Raw genomic sequence first — 8,007 nt, 5'->3', positions numbered from 1 at the left:
GCTGCTTTGTTTACAAAAGTTATAAACATACCCATGTGTCAAGCTGAACCAAACGACCAACCGTGATGTTAGATATTTAAAAAGCTGTGAACACTTTTCACAAAGTTGGTCACTTTGAGCACATTTTGCAATGTGACCAATGACCTTGAGCACATGGAAAGTTAATATAGATCATGCCCATTAAACAAAGATCATTGTGATGTACAAAATACTCTGAATAAGAAAAATGTATCGTATATTGTGTCGTAACAAATGTGACGATTTTGATGTAGGTGGTAAGGAGAGGGTTAAACCTTTTTAGACCCTATGTTTGAATTGCTGAATTTGATCATTTTTGGCTGGTGGTGAGACGATTCACTTTGATTATTAGTTTGAGTTCGTTATAAAATTGTTGGTTGGTATTTCTGGATGTGTTTGTGAGAGAACGTATTTATCGTTGTGTTTCACAATATGTTCTAGTTTGTTGTTGATTGGCTATTGAGTTGTTGGATAACCTGTTAGATGTTCATTCACTGTTCTGTGTTATTTCTTCCTGTGAGTTTGTGACGTCATTATGGGTATAGATAAAATGATGTTGACGTCACTCAAGTCTTTGTTATTTCTTTTTGCCGTCCGCATTTATGAGTAACTCTCACTAAACTGTATTAACCCGTAGCCATCATTAAGTTATTGCCTGACACTGAAACCCCAAAAGACTGGCATTATGACGTCATTATTCGGTTTTTGCACCGCCTAGTGAGTTGTCGTTAGTAGTGCTCATGGAAACAAGTGGTCCCATTGGTTGAACTATTGAATACAACTCACGATTTGTTTTCTTTCGTGGCCAAAGACTGGCATTTTGACGTCATTTTTGGTCAGTGTCAGGCTATAAGTTAACGATGGCTACGATTAACCAGACTATAGATAGAACAGTAGAAGACGGTAAGGGCTGCCTGTTTGTCTGTTTTGTTCCCATACGAAGCCTTTCCATTTTCACTCTTTCGTTAGTATAGATAGAACGAAGATGACGTCATTCAGGTCTTTGTTATTGCTTTTTGCCATCCGCGTTAATGAATAATTCTCATTAAATGTATTAACCAGACTCTAAACGTTCATGGTTACACAAAGTTTTGTGTGTTGGTCTGTTGTACTTCCGAATGGCAATATTGTGAGCTTCTTAGCCAAGCGCATGCTATCTATAAAAGTTCATGGTTAATTACACATAGTTTTGTGTGTTGGTCGTTATACTTCCGAATGGCAATGTTGTGAGCTTCTATAAAAACGATCTTCACTTCTCTTTGCCAGCTCTTAGGCGGACCCTCCATCGACCACACCAGGTACACATCTGTTTGTTTTGTTTTTGTTTTTAGGTGTTTAACGGCGCTTTCGACACTATTTAGGTCATTTAAGCGCCCGTTTCTGTCTTTTATCAATTTTTTTATCGGCCTTGAGGGGCCATAGCTGCTCAAAACGTGTACTGTTGTAATAAAATCTTTATAAAATCATAATAGTTACATGTTTGTTATGTAAAAATATCTATTTACAATTTCTGAAGGAGTTCACATTCCTGCAGATACTTTAAAATTGTAAGCGGATCGACCGACTCTGAACAGAGACTTCAAGTCCCTGTTTTCATTATGTTGTGACCTTATCTGTTCTAATTCTGTACATCCAATTAAAATGTGTTGAACTGTGAGGTCACAGTTACATCTTCTGCAGAGGGGTTTTTCATCCCTCTCCAGAAGGAAACGGTGAATGAGGGCAGTATGTCCGATCCGGAGTCGAGTTATTATGCGCCCTCCATCGGACACACGTCATGCATGGCAGTCATCTTTGTATATTGTTTTTAGTGAGCCATTTTTATGAGTAGTTCTCACTAAATGCCTCCATAGATTACACGGCATCGACACACAGAATCGATGGTTCGGTATTGATATACGCGCCACGAAGTGATCAAACCTTTCTTCGTCATGGATTCCTCTGATGAAGAAATTCTGATAAATTTAATCACATTAAAGAATAGACAGAGGAAGAGAAAAACGTATTATTATTATCATCGTCATCATCATCATCATCATCATCATCATCATCATCATCATCATCATCATCATCATCATCATTGCTATTATTATTATTATTATTATTATTATTATTATTATTATTATTATTATTATTATTATTATTATTATCATCATCATTATTATCATTATTATCATTATCATGGAAGCGACTGGGAGCGTTGTCCAATACAATGTCCTGGGTGCTTCGAGGGAAGGCATCAAACGGTATTTAGCCAGTCCTTCAAACACTTTGCACTGACTACATAATGATATCCTCTACATTCCAGTTGATGCAGAGAGGGGAAAATGGCATGGCATCCTTTTAAATATCCAGTATCTTCACAACCTGCAAGAATAACAACGATCCTCTACCCATAACCCATGGGCCCTTTTGTGCCCGAATTATCAAACGTCCAATGTTGTGTCGAATGTATGTTTTCATTCACCCAGTTTCACACATCTTTGGATGATATCCATATCAAAGTCGTCTTGGATCCTTTTCCTACCACGTCGTTCGACACTGATGATCTCTCTATTTCGATAACCATTTTCTCACGGTTCATTGTGAAATTCCAATTCCTTAACCATCGTATTTAATGACTTATCGATAGATACAAGAATTCTTCTTAACTTAGCTTTACGAGAGTGGAACCGATAGGGATTTCGTATCGCATCGTATCGTTTGAGAGCCTAATCTGTTTTAAATACCGTTAAGGCTCTGTGAAACTTTCATGCATATATACAATTTTTTTTCAAAATTATATTGACAATATTGAATGTACAATCACTATTTCATATATATTTAAAGCAAACTACTTACAGGCTAAGTGTTAAGTGTATAACAGTTAAGGCGAATTGTTTTTATTCGGAAACACGTATGACGTGAACTCATAATCACTAGCCGGAACTACGTGTCAACACGAATTTTTTTGGATAGACGATGAATTCATCTCAAACTTTGTGGTCGTAACTTGTTTACATATTTAACAGTGTCAAACTTCTAATTTTATAACAGCTGTTTTTTTTATAGGTCTTAAAGAAGAAAACCTTTTTGATATGGCATCAATATTGTCCAAAATCTATAGTCAGTTAAGACAAATTGATTGAGAGAGGTTGATGCCAATTTTTACAACTGTTTTTTACGGTATATAAATTATGACACGAGTGCAGAGTAGTAGTGCTTGACAAATAATTGATAAATTCCCGCTATGATCATGACTTCAATGGTAATCAAGGACTAAATTAAAACGTTGTAACGTAACAGTCCATTAGGGAATGATGAAGGTGACTTGGGTGGCATTAGATATTTTAATTATTGTAATAGCCGTTATGATGCGGGTAGTTGGTACACTATTATACACTATGGATGTTGCTCGTTAACCAGTAAAATGTCGTAATCTGGAAAAAAAACAACCTGTATTTCAAAATTTGGCTAGAATCTCGTCTTTCAAATAGCGATCGGATCGATTGAAATGACCCTCATCTTGGCAAATCCTCTCAAACCTGGGTCTTCGTGAAGTTGGGCAATTAACTGGTATTAAAAACTGTTGCATTGTGCGAGAGAAGAAAGACCGAAAGCGTTGTGCGAGAGAAGAAAGACCGAAAGCGGAGTTGTAGAAATAGTTTACATTATGAACTCGTGTATAGCTAAATTTAACACCTTGGTTTGGTAAATGATGCGGTACCATAAGGTCGTTTTCTGGTTTACTCCTAGACCAAGTTATATGGAAAAACAACGGAGGGAAAATAATGGTAAATAAACCTAAAACATACTTTGGACAACATGGGGGATTGCTGTTGACATCAGACCAATTCTTTGATGGATTAATTATATCCCTTCATGGCATCATAAGATTCCATGTGGAAGGGCGTATTAGAAAAAAAACAACAAAACAAAACAAAAAACAAAAAAACTGACGACTTAACATCAAGAGTATAGCAGTCATCATCATATCTTGTCGCGCCAGTGAGTCAGCCAGTCCCGGGCAGTCTGGTTGCATTCCCTCAGGTCAGCATTGGTGCAGTGAGGTCCCAGCGAGCATTCGGACAGGATGTGGTCCATGGTCTGTCTGGGGTGACCGCATGGGCATTCAGTGCCCGGTGAGATTTTCCATTTAAAGAGGTTGGTGGCGGTGTTTCCCACCTTTGCTCTAGCTCTGTTCAACGCCACCCATTCTTTTCTCTTGAGGTCTGTGCCTGCTGGGAGCTTTTCTGTTGGGGGCTGGAGGGCATCGTTTACTGTCTTGTCCCATTCTACCCATTTGTCCAGGCGGAAGAATGCTGAGTGGTCTGGGTGAAGGCTCTCTACTGTGAGGAAGCTTTTTCTTGATTTGAGCCTGCTTTTGGGGCAATTGTGGTCATGAAGGGGGTGTCTCTGGTCCATTTCCTGTTTGTATTTTTGTATTTGGGCATGGGTTTCCCTCCGGATGTGTGGTGGGGCTATTCCTGCTGCACGGTAGACCAGTGGTAATGGTGTTGCTCTCAGCTGGCCCGTTATGATCCGGCAGGCGTTGTTGAGCTCGGGGTCTAGCTTGGAGGCATGGCATGATCGGGCCCATACAGCTGAGCAGTACTCCGCAGTTGAGTAGCTGAGGGCCAATGCTGTGGTCCTTAGAGTTTTAGGGTCAGTTCCCCAGTTCATGTTTGCCAGCTTTCCAAGGAGGGCATTACGCGTGGACACTTTTGCCTTGGTCTTTCTCACGTGTTCTCTGAAGGACAGAGTTCGATCAAGCGTCACTCCGAGGTACACTGGGTGGTAGTTGTACTCTAATGTCTGGCCATTCCACTTGATGTTAAGTTTTTTGTGGGCTTGGTGGTTATTGAGGTGAAATGCACACACTTGTGTTTTCCCTGGGTTGGCGTTCAGCGAGTTTTTAGTGTAGTACTTTGTAAGGGTGTCTAGGGCATTTGTCAGTCTGCTCTCGATTGGTTGGAAGGACACATCCTGTGTTGCGAGGCATAGGTCATCAGCATATATGAATCGGCGGATATTTGGGAACTCAGGCTGATCATTTGTATATATGTTGAAAAGTGTTGGAGCCAGCACTGATCCTTGGGGAAGACCATTCTTCTGGGTGCGCCACCTGCTCTTCCGGCCATCCATTTCAACAAAGAAGCGCCTGTTTTCGAGAAGTGACTGGATAATATTTACAATTTTCTTATTCTTTATCATTTTAGCCACTTTGAGGAGTAGGATCTTGTGATTCACTGTGTCATAGGCTGCAGTGAGGTCGACGAAGACTGTGCCAGTAACCTGTTTTGTCTCAAACCCATCTTCTATGAATTGTGTAAGGTTAAGAAGTTGACCACATGTTGACCGTCCTGGTCGGAATCCAGCCTGGTCTGGAGACAGTTGTTCGTCTAGACTGGGTGACATGCGGGACATAACCATTCGCTCAAATAGCTTGTATGCGATGCACAGGAGGGAGATCGGGCGATAGCTTTTCTTGGATTTTGGATCTTTCCCCGGTTTCAGTAGGGCGACTACTCTTGCTTTCCTCCATGCACTTGGCAGCCTGTTTGTCCTTGCGCATACATTGAAGAGGTCCAATAGCCAGGATAGGGGTTCTCGGGCCAAAGTGTTGAATCATCTCAGTTGTGATTCCATCCAGTCCAGATGCTTTTCCTGCCTTCAGATGGGACAAGGCCTCTAGTAGCTCCTCCAGGGTAAAAGAGTCAAGATGATCTTCACTATCCTTGAGGGTATAGCAGTAGCGTCGAAAAAGTATGGACCAAGTTTATACTGTATCCACACTTTATTTTTAGAAACTATTTCTGCTATTTTATTTCAGCTTGATTGCCAGTTCTTGTTTATTTGTCATTTTATTATGTAACTGATAAAAACAGATGGAAACTAATTTTTTCTTTATTTTAAAAAAAAGTTATTGTAGTTTGTTTGTGTGGAACGACCTCAAATACGAAAATCAATGTACTGCAATGAGATCATGTGACTTACAATAGTGGTTGTAGTAGTTTATCGATGCTATGGTCATGATAAATACTCATTTCTTTTGCCATCCGGATATAACGTACAAAAACACAAAACTATGTTTACATTAAACGTTTATAGTCTGATCAATACAATTTAGTGAGAACTACTTATAAATAAATAGCTTGCTAAATACAATAACAGAGAGCCGAGTGACGTCAAAATTGTGCTCTTTGTTATTGTTTTTAGTCAGCTATTTTATGAGTATTTCTCACTAAATTCTATCAATCAGACTATAAACGTTCAAGGTTACACATAATTTTGCGTGTAGGAGTTCGTTATATCCGGCTGGCGGTTTATTGTGACTTTTTAGCTAAACGCACATCACAATTCACGAGAGTAGACTTTTCAGGTTGCACATAGTTTTGTGTGTTGGTACGTTATGTCCGGCTGGCGGATATTGTGAGATTTTTTTTACTAAACGTATAGCTTCAATTAATTGACTCTAACATGCCGATGTCAGGACTTGAATAATATTGTTCGCACGACAACTATTATTGCTCAGCATTAGAGCTGGGGCAGGAATTAGTTTATAAGGCTCTTGCGAATCCAAGGCTTTTATAGAAAGGTATTTCGCAACCCAAGCCGCTCGGTTTGGTCTACTGTCATGGCACAAACGAAACCGAGATGTTTCGTTTTGTGACGTGGATGAATCGTTTTGTGACCTAGATGTATCATATTGTGACCTAGATGTATGGTTTTGTGTGTGTAAGTCATGCGGATAAGTACGCGTTTGCCAGTCAGAAAAAAACAAAAACAGTGAAGCTGCGTTTAAAAAAATAACCCCGAAAAATAACCCCAACAACTTAACCTTTCAAAGGCGAAGTCATTCTTACTTGGAGATAAGAGAAGATCTTATGTTTTCATCAAAAGACAAATAACAGCAATGCAATTTTAGTTTATTCGTAGCCTGGGTCGCAATATTCTTACTTCTCTATTGTGCGGCTATGTTGTCTAGTAGTATGACACTCGCTTTCGGATCGGAAGGTCCTGAGCTCGAGCCTCGCTCGGCGCATAGTTGAGTGCGTGGAAAAGGCTTTTTACTCACATTTTCTCACCAAATTCATGTGTAAAATGACTACCTGGCTGTTAACATCGTTGTCTCTGTCCGGAAAAAATGTAATATCGCCTAACAGCGTCATGTCTCGTTCTACATATTATTCGTTGCTTTGGTCACGGGGCCTTTATAAAGTGCATTGAGCATATGTAGTTAATATCGCGTTATATAAAGGTTCACGTTTTTTTTCTTATGGTGGAAACGGTTTACTCTCCATTAAAAATAATTTAAAAGTAAACTATTATTTGAAAACAAAAAAATCAGTGTCATTGGCAAAGGTTAATTGCACTAGAAACTCCCGTGACACTCTACCTCACTTGCTAATCATAATAAAGTAAATAGCAATCAGCAACACTGATTGAAAGAAAATAGGAAGAAATAGATGGGGGGGGGGGGGGGGGGGGGGGGGAGTAAAACCACTAGCAGTGTAACCCTTTATATGCGAAATTCGATCGTTTTTTGACCCAAGACCAGATCTTCCCATTTTCATCAAAAGACAAGTAACGGCAAAGTGATTATAGATAACTGAAGTCCGAGTCGCGATTCTCTGACTGCTCTAGTGGTGGAAACACTTCATTCTCCATTAACAATAATAAAGACAAAATGAACCTTGTATCTGAAAACAAAATATCAGCTTCGCTGTTAAGGGGTTAACACATTGCACGACAAGCGTCCGTGACACTCCCACGTACTTCGTCTTCAGGTGACCCGTCTCTCTTTAATCTTCCCCCATACCTCCTCCCCTCCCTTCACCCTTTATCCTTCCAGTCTCATGGCAAGTCGAAATTTCCTGCTCGGATTGTATAATTGTATTCTCTCTCGTTCAATTGGATTCAATAGTCTGATGTCATGTCGCCCAGCAACGGCGGCCATCGTGTTTCTAAACAAAGAAAATCGGTACTTTTTATTCTTCATGCTGGCTA

General features: G+C 39.8%; 1 protein-coding gene across 1 annotated transcript in view; it reads left to right on the top strand.

The window, feature by feature from the left end:
• The first annotated feature begins 513 nt into the window (after window positions 1–513).
• Window positions 514–8,007, top strand: part of LOC144964940 (putative transporter YutK) — a 90,188-nt gene continuing 82,694 nt past the window's right edge. The window contains exon 1 of the mRNA XM_078899743.1: window positions 514–534. The gene's annotated coding sequence lies outside the window, so the exon portion shown is untranslated. The remainder of the gene's footprint in view (window positions 535–8,007) is intronic.

Source organism: Berghia stephanieae, chromosome 2 (assembly GCF_034508935.2).
Source record: "Berghia stephanieae isolate SIO BIC M18660-M18661 chromosome 2, UCSD_Bste_1.3, whole genome shotgun sequence".
Classification (NCBI taxonomy): Eukaryota; Metazoa; Mollusca; class Gastropoda; order Nudibranchia; family Aeolidiidae; genus Berghia; species Berghia stephanieae.
Note: the sequence above shows the minus strand (reverse complement) of the source record. Positions and strands in the feature narration are given on the sequence as shown.